Consider the following 14,109-nt stretch of genomic DNA (forward strand, 5'->3'; position numbering starts at 1 on the left):
TTAGCTTGACAAACTCTTGAGAGACATAACTAGATTGTGACTAAAATTCAGAGATATTAAGTGCGTGTAGTCAGCTGAGATTAAAGCAGACCTGTTAAACTCTGAATATAATTTGCGGGGAGTGCGAAATGCTGCAAACCAGTCCAACAGGCATTCGGTTCACACCATAATTTCACTCAAATGGAAATGCTTACTTTTACAAGAGACCTTTTATACAACTCACTTCTTAAAATAGCATCCACACCACAAATTTATACAAGTCAATCACATTAGCTAAAATTCTGAAGAATAAAGCAATATGTCTCCATAACTAAACATAAAAACATACATATTGAGCAAAAACAAAACATATTCTAACCAGTAACCACGAAAACTGCATTCTATTAGCAAAAGTTTCAAACTATGAACAACAAAACCTTTTTTATCATAATCTGCAAGTTCAGAAGAAGTAATTTTCAAGGTCAGTGTGCAGCAACAGGCACAACAGTACCATTTCCATTAACAGCAACATACTCTATCTTATCCTCCTGAGCATCGAACACCTTCGCAATCATCTCAATAGGCACTAGAGGCATATAATTTGCAACTCTGTAACCCTTCTCAGCGCCTATTTTCACAGTTTGATTATACTTATCAGAGCAGAGGGTTGCTGTGGGAACAACTAACTCAGCTACCTTTGGGAAAAGGGGAAGGCGATTGAGTGATCGCCATGCTGAAACAGCATACTGCTCTGCGACGGGTTCATACTTGGTGCATTTTTTCCTTAACTAATAATAAAATAGGAAGGGATTGAGGAGTGCAGCACATTGTATTACTATAGGTTTGATCGACGAGGATGATGATTATCGAAATAGTGATCCTTTAAAAATGAAATCACACCCCCTCATACCATAGTACCAAACAACATGTAATGTAAATGGTTTATTGTAACTATATCAAATATTAAAGAATTCTTGCAAACATCCTCTTTTACTTAAGGCAAATGTTATATGTAGCCCTTAGGGCTACATATAAGAATTAATATTTGCTTAGATTCTTTCCTATTTCCCATAAGAAATAAGTAGCTCACTAAAAAGATAAAAGAAACCAATAAATTTCACCTGCCCGTTAAAACTCCAATTACCCAAGCTCAACTTCAATTACCCAAGCTCCTACTTACGTAATAATTGACAATGGCGGCATGGCGCAATTCCGTTTCACAACTTTGGCGCCAAATACTCTCTGTTCATCTATCTTCCATTACTCTTTGTTCATTTATCTTCCATTACTCTCCTAAGAAATATAAAACAAAGTCTTATTCTCTACTCTATCTATTGCTTATGGATGAAATACAATTGAGCAAGCTTTGGAGAATCGTTTAGTGGAACATAAAGGTAAGTATTCCTACCTAAATCTGATCATATATATGAGTTTTTGTTGATTAATTGACCATCATAATTCATATTTTGGAATTAATTAAGAAGAAGTTGTTGTTATCTTTTTGCCCACAACTTGTTTGATGAAATGTTTGCTTATTTTTCAGCTTATTTTGAACTTATACAATTTTTTTAAAAAAAGCTTTTTTCTTTGAAGATTAGCATTTTATGCTTGTACAATAAACATATATGTGGGATTATAGAAATCTTGGACCAATGTATATATGTGTTTATTGAAAAGTTTATTTCGTGTACAGATTGTGCTATACAATAACATATATGTGGGAAGCATTTTATTGAGATATCTCCCTGACTACCTTTTTGTATAGTTTATGTTTGTTATTGGCTGAATTATTTTTCAATTTCGTGTACAGATTGTTCTAATGCTCGACTTTGACTTAAATGATCCTCTTATGGAGGAGGATGAATATGAACCGTTTCTTGGGCAGATATTTGGGAGTCAAGAAGAGGCATATGTATATTATAACAACTATGCAAAACGACATGGTTATGTTGTTCGCAAAGATCGCTCGAACACTAAACATGGAAGGACAATAAGACGTGACTTTTATTGCCATCGTGGAGGGAAAAAGCCTTCAAAGGTTGTTGATTTGTCCAAATCTCAAAGACAAAAGGAGTCTTTTAGATGTGGTTGCAAGGCACATATGCGTATAATTTTGAAAAGGTGTTGTGATATATTTCCAGAAGAATGGCATGTCACAAAGTTTGTCAAAGAGCATAATCACGAACTGTTGTCGTTTGAAGAAATGCGTCTTCTACCCGCCAATCGTACAATTACTGAAGATGAAGAAAAACAAATTTTATTGTATAGAGAAGCTGGAATTTCTATAAGACAAATCATTCGGGTCATGGAGCTTGAGAAAAATGTCGCACATGGGCAATTATCATTTATTGACAGAGATATACGTAATCTTTTTGTTAAAGTTAAGAGGATGCTTGGAGATGATGATGTTAAGAACCTTTTAATATATATGCAATCTGCAAAAGAACACAATAGTTTGTTTCAATATGCATACACAATGGACGATGACAGGAGGCTTGAGCATTTTTTTGGTGTCAAGCTCAAAGCTTTGAATTGTACCAAAAGTATGGTGATGTGGTCGTGTTTGATACCACTTACAAAGTGAATGCGTATGACATGCCTTGTGCAATTTTTGTTGGTGTCGATAATCATGGGAAGACTATATTATTTGGTTGTGCTCTCCTTCGCAACGAAAAAACATGTACTTTCAAGTGGTTGATGAAGGTAAGCCTTGTAAACTAGAGGTTACTTATTTTACTTCATTGTATATACTGACCTATTTTACTTTTATTTTATCTCCTTCACTGCATTACAAAAAGTAGTTACCTATTTTTTGAGGCAATAATCATATATATACTTACTAATTCCAAATAATCCCTATGATTTGAATAAAGTAGACGTTTGTCGCTATGATGAAAAAGCCACGAAAGACGATCATAACCGATCAAGATCCTTGGATGTCAGAAGCAATAGCATGCGAATTGCCAACTACGAAGCATAGCTTTTGTATATGGCATATAACCTCAAAGTTTAGTTGTTGGTTTGTGGCACTTCTTCGTACGTCCTATCAAGATTGGTGTGCTGATTTTTATGAGGTCTATAAGATAACTATACCAGAAGAGTTTGAAAGCAAGTGGAATTTGATGGTTCATAAGTAAAACTTACAAGAGAATAAACATATTCAAGGTTTGCACAATGTGAGATTTTTTTGGGCACCGGCTTATCTCCGTGATCATTTTTTTGGAGGGATGATAACCACGGGAAGATCAGAGTCTATAAATGCATTTATCAAAAAGTTTGTTTCCTCTCATATAAGCTTAATAGATTTTGTGAAACAGGTATTTTTTTAATTTATATTCTTATGTCTTAGTATGTATCTACATTCATACATCAAGATTAGAGCTTTATTCCCTTGTGATATACAAACTTGCAGGTTGATATTGCTGTTCTGGAAATTGCCCAGGGACGATTGTATAATAATTTGAGTGCCATTCTTAGACCAGTTCCTGTGAAATCAAAGTCACCACTAGAGGAACAAGCCTTTGAATTTCTTACTCCATTTGCTTTCAAAAAGTTTCAAGAAGAATTTTTAAGAGCGAGTCAATACTCGATCATCTGTGATCAAGGTAATACATTCATTGTGAGATATTTTCAAGGGGAAACTCCTAAAAATCATACTGTTTTTTGGGATGGACTAACAACATCATGTAGTTGCAAAAATTTTGAATTCTGGGGTATTCTCTGTCGTCACATTCTTCGAGTCTTCTTCCATAGAGATTGTTTTAAGATCCCGTCATTTTACTTACCTATACGATGGTACCGAAATGCGTTAGAAACTACTTGTGCTATTCAAGATGGGGCCTTGGATGCCACTAGTGTTGTTCATAATGAAGTTTTGCAAAGTATTTGCGAAGTTCAAAATGTTCATACCTCTAGCATTGTTCAAGGAAGAGATGACCTTATGATGGAAGAAGAATCTAATATCATGGATAATGAAGCTATAAATAATGTGTATTTACCCCCTAAATCAAAGACAAAAGGGCGTCCCAAAAAGCGGCGTGAGAAGGGTGGGAAAGAATTGGGGAAGAAGACTAAATGTTGCTCCATATGTAAACAACCGGGTCATACGAAACCTACTTGTCCTAATAAGGACAATATTTTTGGCTTCAATGGAATGGAAGATGATGCTTCATCTACCTCACAAAAAAGGCTCAAGAAAACAACCGATGATTTAGGAATAAATCCAGTCTTCACTTTAAAGTTTTAGGTAATACTACTTATTTCTAAGTTCATGTTTGAATTCTTTCAAAAAAAAAAAAAAGATCATGTTTGAATTATTTTACTTTTATCCTAATTCCTAATCAAATTTTCACAACCTTGACAGGTGATTGAAAAACTTAAAAACATCGGATATTGGAATTACAAATGAGCTAGATGATCTTTTTGTCAAATAGAGTCAAGTGGCTGCAGTAGAATTATTCTTCTTTTGTTTGTTTCATATAGTGTTGTTATATGTATACTATGAAAGGACTCAATTTGGCAGCAAAAAATATTTTTGTAGTAGAATTATGTAGCTCCTTAACTCTGTATAATGATTTGGTTTCAATCTAATATCAATACTGCTATAATCCGTGAGTTTCTTGCAATTCGATTTTGTTTAATTTTTAGAGAAATGCATTATGTTAATTTGAGTGGTTAACAACTCATCAGTAATTATTATTCAAACAACTTGATGAGTATTAAATGCCAAGGTTTAATTATTGCTTTGAATGATGACATAGATTCCATTGGAATGTTAAATATGTATTTATTATACAAATTTGCTATTTTTTATGCATAGCCCTAAGGGCTATGAATAACAAAACCGTTTACTTAATTCATCTCAATGATTCAATATATATCATAGTTTAATAATGTTTGCTAACATGTTAGTAAAGATATTAAAGATGAAAGAATTTGTACTTCCCATAAATTTATCTTTTTGTACATCGATGCATTGACCATATATGCATATCTTTATGAGAAGTACAAATTCCTTGATGTCAACCAAACACATTAGTTAATTTTCTAGGAATTACGTAAGTGAAATAACTTTCTAGGAAATTGAACATTCATGAAAATTAAATTTACATGTATACCAAACAATCACTTATATTATTTAGGTGAATTAACACTCCCATGTTGGCAGATAAGGAAATTCTATGTAGCATTAGTGTGAAATTTAATAAAATTAAACCCTTTCAAAGAATATTATCAATAATAGTTCAACTCATCCTAATTAATGACAATTTTATAATTTGTTAAAAAATTTCCTCACATAATCAAGTTTCGTTAATTTCTTTATAGGTGCAGCAATTCGATCTCAAATACCCCATAATACATCAGAATTGGGGGGAGGTAATATCCCTTAACCTTTCAAAGCTTAGTGCTTTGACCCAAAATTTCATAACAATGGGGGAATTGAATACTTAAGTAACCCAGAAATCTAAGAAATTGTAGAAAATCACTTCAATAAAGAAACATCAATCAGGGGAAATAGTTAACTAGAAATCAATCATATATAGGTAAAAAATAGAGGTTGATTCATGAGTTACCTTGACGCCAAACTTGCCTCTAGCCTCGCCACTGACCTCCACCCGCCTCACCACCTGCCATAATTAAAGAAGTTAGGGTAGACTGTAGAGAGGAAACTCGTAACTCATCAATCGAATGATCCACAAATCCAATTTTCCATCATAATTAACTAAAGAAACGTCACCTGAAAACCGTTATGATCTCGCCGGAAGCAGCACCAAGTCTCCAGAAGCAGCACCAAGTGGCCGGAAGCAGCACCAAGTCGCCGGAAGCAGCATTAAATCGCCGGAAAAGAAGAAAGAGTTTGGCGGACCGAAGAGGGTGTGAGTCTGTGAGATGAGCAGTTGAACTCTTGAAATACAAAGAACGTGATTTCGTGGGCATATATTAGCGGGTTCTTTTTCTCCATTTTCCTTTGGGTTTGTGCAACGAAATATAATTTGAATTGGCCAATTTGTTATATAACGACAACAAAATATAAATTTCCGTTGCCTAATCTTGGTAATGGGCAACCCAAAACTGATCTCGTTGCCCAAATATGAATTTGGACAACAACAATGAATTTAGTCGCCCATAATTTACACTAAAGGCTACAAATTCAGTTCATTGCCCTTGTTTTCAACTATGGGCCACAATATTTTATTTTGTCGCCTTTAAGTTTCAACTTCGTCGCCCAAAACCTATTTTCTTGTAGTGACATTTAGAAAAAAAAATATGTAAAAAAAAAACAATACACCACAAATTGTTTAATACTTAATGTTTTACATTCATTCTTTTAAAGAGAAATTGTTGAAGATCGGGTTGTTTTCCCTTAGATTTGGACTTGTTAGAATTAGGTGAATGTGAATCACTTGGCATTTCCTATTAAATTGATAAACATTAATCAATTACATATCAAAGTATTCCTCTTCAAACCAAACTATTCAATATTTCAATTATAAATCAACTCATATTTATAATTTCCTAATTAGAAATTTCAAATTACAAACTAACAATTTCCTAAATCATGAGTTCATGACCAATTCCAATTTCCAATTTTCCAAACCAACAACAATTAAACAAATCAATCAACAACCATAAATCCACATTCCACAATCACAAATTAACATTTCACAAATATCATGATTCACACAACCAAATAATGTAAATTGTAAATATAAAATATTACCTTTAAAAAAAACTTATACTAAAACTTAGGGTTAGTTAAGAAACTTATAAACTGACTGAAAAATGTAATGGGCGTCTCGGGAGTCGCGGGAGGCCGGCGAGTCGGCGAGTCGGCGGTGGGGTCGACGGTTCAGCTTCGCTTCGAGTTCGCTTCGCTTCAGAGTTCAGCCGTCGCTTCGAGTTCGCTTCCTGTTCTGCTGTTCGAGACTTCAGAGTTTTAGGTCATTGTCGGCGTGAATCTCCGGTCGACCATCCGCCGTCGGTCCGTCGAGTCGTCGACGTCGCTTCAGACTTAGGGTTTCTACTTTCTCTCTTCCTCACACTCTCTCTTCTCTTAAGCGTCTCTTTTTTTTTTCAGAAGTTTCACGCGTCCCTGACTCTAAGCGTTTTTTTTTTAGAAACTATTTTTTAAAAGTGGGGGGACATCTGTCCCCATGACCCCCCAGCTAGCTCCGCCACTGCCTGCACTGTGTCATATCAAGGTCTTCTTGGGTGAAGATGTATTTGAGACTTTTGTGGTCAGTGAAAATTCTACAAGTCACCCCGTAAAGGTAATGTCTCCAGAATTTTAAGGCAAATACAATTGCGGCCAACCCTAGGTCATGTGTTGGGTAATTAAGCTTATATGATTTCAGTTGACGGGGTGCATAATCTATGACTTTCCCATTTTGCATAAGAACACAACCCAACCCATTCTTTAACGCATCACTATAGACATCATATCCTTCATTCCCATTAGGCAAGGTTAGAACAAGTGCTGAAATTAATTTCTCTTTGAGTGTTTGAAAGGCTTTCTCGCTGTTGTCATTCCAGTTAAACTTGCAATCTTTCTTCATTAAGTTAGTGATGGTTTTTTCTATTTTCGAAAAGTCTTTAACAGACCTCCTATAATATCCGGCTAAACCCAAGAAACTCTTGACGATATTTGTGACGTTATTTGGTGTAGGCCATTCACTCATAAATTTTACCTTTGCAGGATCTACTGATCGACTTACCCTTCTTAGAGACGAAATGACCTAAAATGACACTTTTTCTAACCAAAATTCACACTTGAAAAACATTGCATATAGTTGGTTCTCACTAAGTGTATGTAAAATAAGCTCCAAATGTCCCTCATGGTCCTACTTGCTCCTTGATTAGTTCAATATAATGTTATGAACACGACTACGAAATTGGGACCTAACTGAATCTTCACTATCTAACTTAAAACGTTCCGCTTATGAAATTGGGACCTAATTGGATAATAAAAGTAACTCAGTGTTAAGTCTTTGATAATATTAAAATTTTAGATTATCTAACTATGTAAAATATAGTGCAATGAATAATAAAATAATCATTCTTGTTGTTTAAATTTTCTCTTCATAATATTCATTGAGACTAACATACTTAGGAACTAATAATAAGATTTTTGTAAATCTGTTTCTTTTAACTTATATTATACCTTATTTATAAAAAAAAAACATAAACAAATATATAAGATTATAAAATCAGAATTGAGAAATGAAATCATCATAAGAAATAATAGTATAATTATAAATCTGATATCTTTTAACTTATACTAAACTTTATTTATAATAACAAAACTTAATTAAAAATACATAAGAATTATGAAATCAGAATTTACAATTAAACTAAAGAAGGAAAGAAGAGATTTGTCTAATAATATACCGGAATTTTTCTCCAGCGATGACCTCCGCGCCGTGCGACCCACAAACTCCGGCCGCCGCACCAGACTTGCGCTCAGCACCACCATACACTCGCCTTGTGCGCGACCCACGACTCAACACCATTGCGCACCAGTCTTGCGTGCGACCCACGATTCAACACCACTACGCACAACACCTGCAAGCTCTGACCGCACGAAACGCCGGCAGACACGAACCACCGGCAAGCGGTAGCCTCACACGCAGGGGAAGGAGAAAGACATGTAGTGCAGGTTGGAGAAGGAAAAAACAACGCGGGAAGGAGAGAGAAAAACTTCTTGGGGTAAAATAATAAAAACGGTTCATATGTAAACTGAACTTCTAATTCTCGCCCTACAATTACTTAAAATCGCCCCAAAAAACATTAAAATTACACTTGTAACCTTCTCCTTTTTTTTTCTTTGAATCATCACCACCATTCCCCTACTACTAAGCTGCCACCACCACCATCCCCCCACCAGCAGCCCCCTCTCTCACCTCAAATTCCAGATCCATACTTTCTCTCACCTCTCACCTTCGCCGGCCTTTCTCCCACCCTCACCTCTCACTTCACCGGCCTTTCTCTCACCCTCACCTCTCACTTTGCCGGCTTTTCTCTCACCCTCACCTCTCACTTCGCCGGCCTTTCTCTCTCACCTCCTACGCGCCTTTATCTGACCTCCTGCAGGCGCCTTTCTCTCACCGCCATCGCCAACGCACCATGGCCAGATAAAGCATACGAAATTGACGAAATTTTTTTGACCATGGGGGGAAGGTCTCGCCTAGATGTTCACCCCATGGCCCGAACGTCGAGCCTGGAAGTTCGGGCCATGGGTGGAACGTCCAGGCTGGACGTTCGCCCCCATGGTCAATTTTTTTTTCGAGATTTATCACTAGGTTGGTGTTGATGCAGGTGGCAAGAGGACGTAGGTGGTGGGAGGTGGTGGTGGTGGTGGGAGGTGAAGAAAGAAGAAGGGTAAAACAGTCCAATAAAATAATCTCAAGGCGATTTTAAGTAATTTCAGGGCGATGTTTAACGATCCTCTATGTAAAACCTATGTTCACTAGGATTTGTTTTCCAAATCAAATTCTTATTTCTATTTTATTTATTTGAAAAACAAAACAAACCGAATTATTATATAGTTAGGTACAAAAAGTAGTTTGTATAACTAAATTATAACTGTAGGATTACCCAAATTATAATTTTCTGTGAATAATAATATTCGTTTAATAAAATACTTTCAACCTTATTCTTTATATTTTCTTATTTATAACAAATAACTCCTAAAAATATGGAGTAGTACATTTATTTTACACGTACATATGCATGTTATATGATTGTATTTTTTAATGCTTTCATGTTATATTTGCTAATCAAAGACCTAAAAAACTATTATAACATTAATCGGATAATGTGAATAGCCTGTTAGATTTCTTGTAATTTGATTGCGTAATAACATATCACTAAAAAATAGTCTTGTATGTGTTTTCTGTACCAACCTATACTAAATATTTTTAGGGTGCTTAAAATATTATATGGTTATTTGATTGCCTAAAAAATTGATATGAATCGATATTAAGTAAAGACCCGCAATGAGTGACATGGTTCCTAACGGTGTTCGTATCATCACCTTCGAACTCAATCTTTGGTTCATTGACCATCTACGAAGTCAGGACGGGAAAATCTACATTAGATAAGTCCCTCCTACGATTTCTCAATATCCAATTAGGTTTATGAGTCTTTCTTTAAAGACTTGTTTGCGACTTCAAAAACGTTTTCAACGAAACCGTTACTATGAGGTAGTCAAATATGCGCTCATCCCGCGTAGGCGAAATAAAAATATGCCTATAATTTGGCGACTCTGCTGGGGAGGATTTTTTTAAAAAATATTTTTGAAATGAATGGGTGAAACTCGAAAAAAAGGATTCATACTCTTTTTATGCCTTAGATTGACATTACAATTTTGTATATGCATGACTATCGTTTAAGCTATTATAAGGACAATCTACTGTGCCTCACTAGTACATGTTCTATGTGTGAGGTCACCCCGGGAGATTTGCGCTTTTTCCTTCCAAAAATTTTCATAAGCGATAGTGTTGTATTTTAGTCATAAGAAAACATACCCAACCATGACATCGTTCTCTTGTTCCTGACTTGAGAACTCGAATGTGTCTTACACGTGGCCACCACTTTAAGAAGAGGTACAAAGCGTGGGATCAATGTCTTAGTCATGGACCGTAATCTCCCATATTTTTATAAATTTCATAAATATATTTTAATGTATATTTATATATATTTTATTATACTTTAATATTAATATAATTTATTTCCTAAAAGATTGGCTTTTTGAAAGTTAAAAGAGTTATTTAATAATTTTAAATAATCAAATATTTTATTTAGTCATGCTTTGAAAAACTATTTTACAACTAAACTAGTGGAGTTGAATTAAAAAGATTGTAATATTGGGTTAGACGAGCCCAAACCTTATAGCTTTTCCTATGAACATCTTTATTAAACTAACCCATCAAAGCCCAACTCCTTATTGGATCCCTAATGGGGAACCTATAAATATCCTTTATTACACAATTCTCCACATATTAAACTTATTTTCTCTCTCTATTTTTTCGGCCCTCTCCACTTCTTTTAACTTGGTTTTCTTCCTCCTCCTGTAAGACCACTGCCGACTGCCAGCGCCAGCCACCGCCGACTGCCAGCGCTAGTCACCGCCGCCACCAGCGTCGTCCTTGGCTATCGTTCCTCCTGTTTTTTGGCGCCTTCTCTCCTCTCTTTACTTTGGTTATTTTTCTTCCTCCTCAAGTTATATTCAATGCAAAGTTTATATTTTTAAGAATTATTATGTTTGAACTTATAGTATGATGATTTAAATACAAATCTAAAGTTATGTAGTTTATGTAATGAGGAAATTAAATTTCATATATATTGATTATGTTTAAATTAAGATTTCAAGTATCAAAGCATGGATTTTTAGGGTTTTATAAGTTGGGATCATTGTAGTATATTATAGTTTATGAAATTGAGTATTCATATGATTTTAATTATGTTTAAGTATGTTTAACAAGGATTTTAATATTTTTTTAAGTTGCTGGAAATTTTATAAGTATGCTTATGAAGGAGTAGTTTTTATGATCAAAGTATGAGTTTTTAAGAGTTTCTAACAACTAGTATAGTGGTATATACTAGGAGGCTTTAATAATTAAGTTTTAATGACGGGAAAGGTTTTTAAACACTTTAAAGAGGGTTTGAAGTATTTTAATATTGTTGAAAATTTATAGAGTATTGGTTTGTGGTTATGTTGGTTATTTTTAGTCGGAGAATTATTTTAGGCGACTTTTAAGCTAGTGAAGGTGGCCTCTCATTTTGTCTACACAAGGTACGTACATACCTATGTGTTGGTTGGAGTAGTACCATGTCCTAAGCAGGGCCGTCTTGGAAATTTTGGGGCCCCGATTCTAACATGAAAATTGGGTCCCTAAATTTATAGAACATCAAGATGGAACTCATGGAAGGTTATAGTTCTAAAGATAGAAAGTTGAAAATCTAATGATAGATCATTGACAAATTTATTAAGGGTGAAAAACAAAGGTGATTTCTTCACTTATGAAGTAAAATTTTCAAAATAATATATTTTGGGGGCCCTGTGCTATTGGCTCTTTGCACACCCTCATCTACCCCTCTGGTCACAAGGATGAGATTTATATAATATCATGTATAGGGAATTATTTTTAGATCATATGTGATTTATATTTTATTGGATTTGCATGTTTTATGTCGTTGTGTGAAGCAGGTTGATTATGATGATGACATTATGTTTGTATGGAATATTGATCCAAGCATATGGTATTTGGGAAGTAACATCATTTTATTAATTCACATGAGGGATTAATATTTATGTCGGTACTGGATCGTGCTTGAATCATGTTGTTTCATTTGGATTATTTAATTATTTTATGAGGACCGAGGGCCTTATTTGGTAAGTTTGTTATTTCACCTATGAAAGGTTGGTTAGTTGATGACTTGGTCCACCACATAAATAAAAGTTATGGATTTAATACTGAAATTAATCTTGGTTGTTAAGTTGATGATCACCTTTTCTAATCCTAAGATAAAAATCGAAGTTTATGATTATTTAATGATTATATTATTTGCCCTACTTGTGTGTCATAACAAGAGAATAAATTATTAATCATGTAAAGTGAAACGTGAATAGCAGTAGTTGTAGACTTGTGCATGTCTGAATTGTTGGACAAGTATGAATTGGAGTACATGGTGGTAGCCCATCGCTTTTCTTGGAACCGGATTGATCACCATGTCCTATTTTTATTTTAAAGGTTCCTCGATATCGTGGGTTAGGGGAATACAGAGTCGTGCCCGTACTTCGTCTTCTAGATTATTGAAGACTGGTTTTGGTTTAGACAACTCGTTTCATTGACTATTCCATCTAAATTAATTAAATTCTTAGTGGTGTACTTTAGTTCAGTAAAAGTAGTCTACGATGTTATTATATTATCTTTGTCCTTGTTTAATATTTATTAGTATCATGTTAGGTTTTATTTATTTATTTATTTACTACGTAGTACCCAGCTTTGCTGATTACGTGCTTTGTGTGTATGTGTTGATCATGACTTTGCCTTATTGATTCTATAATGACCTAATCGGTGAGCAATCTCTTGGGATCAATAGAGCATCATCGTTACAGGTTTGAATATGATGCATCATGGGTTTGAGAAAGTGGGGAGCTTGTGTTGACTTTTATTATTTTATACTTGACTTTGATTATTGTGGTTAACTTTTACTTCTGAGGTTGACTTTTGACTTTATGTTGGTTTGACTTTTGGAGTTGACTTTTTGCTTGACTAAGTTTTATTTCTAAAGTTATTTATTATTATTTCCCTTGCAAAATTCTGAATAAGCCGATACACTATCACACGGGTGATAATACTTTGATAGTTCTCTAAGTTTGAAAAGTATTTTGGAAAATACAGAATTATCGGGGTGTTACAAAGTGGTATCTTGGAGCTTTAGATTTTTATTGGCCTTTCGTGCCAACTTTAAATTTTTAGGCGCTTACCTAGCTAGTTACTTAAAATGAATTTTATAGAAATCGAGCTCCTACTTTTTCGTTTATTCAAATTACTTTTCGAAATATTTTTCAAGATTCAAGATTTTATTATTTATTTTTTTCGAAATGTTTTAAGGTCAGAATATTTTTTTTGGTTTGAAAATTTTGAACCCCATTATTTTGTGATAGATGGGTAGAATGAGAAGGGCATATAGGAAATAAATAGTATATGTCTGCATTAATAGTTAGTTCAGTATGATTATATATTTCTTCCCTACTAATTGTTTTGTGTTATTCCTATGCTTATATTATTGTTAGTCTTGCTTATTGGTTATTGTTGGGATTATACGCTAAGTGAGAGTATAATTTGATTATAAATGTCGTGTTATTCAGTAAGCAGGCCTAAAGATATGACTGATAGGAAAACTACTAAAGAAGGAAACTGTTATAAGCCAATTGTACTAAGTGATGATGAGGATGATGGAGGAATGAGTCTGACTGTGATAGCCGCACTAGCCTAGAAGTCATCATTCATAGTGTTCTAAGAGTAGGTATGCTTGATAGCGATGATGAGGTTCTCCATGAGTTTGACCGTGCTAGAGGATAGACAAGGATGGACATCTACCATGCCATTTTGAGAATTGAGA

The 14,109-nt window shown here is 34.5% G+C and overlaps 1 pseudogene; it reads left to right on the forward strand.

The window, feature by feature from the left end:
- The first annotated feature begins 1,172 nt into the window (after positions 1-1,172).
- LOC125497805 (protein FAR1-RELATED SEQUENCE 11-like) lies at positions 1,173-4,418 on the forward strand (annotated as a pseudogene).
- The last annotated feature ends 9,691 nt before the right edge of the window (positions 4,419-14,109 follow it).

Source organism: Beta vulgaris, chromosome 5 (genome assembly GCF_026745355.1).
Source record: "Beta vulgaris subsp. vulgaris cultivar EL10 chromosome 5, EL10.2, whole genome shotgun sequence".
Classification (NCBI taxonomy): Eukaryota; Viridiplantae; Streptophyta; class Magnoliopsida; order Caryophyllales; family Amaranthaceae; genus Beta; species Beta vulgaris.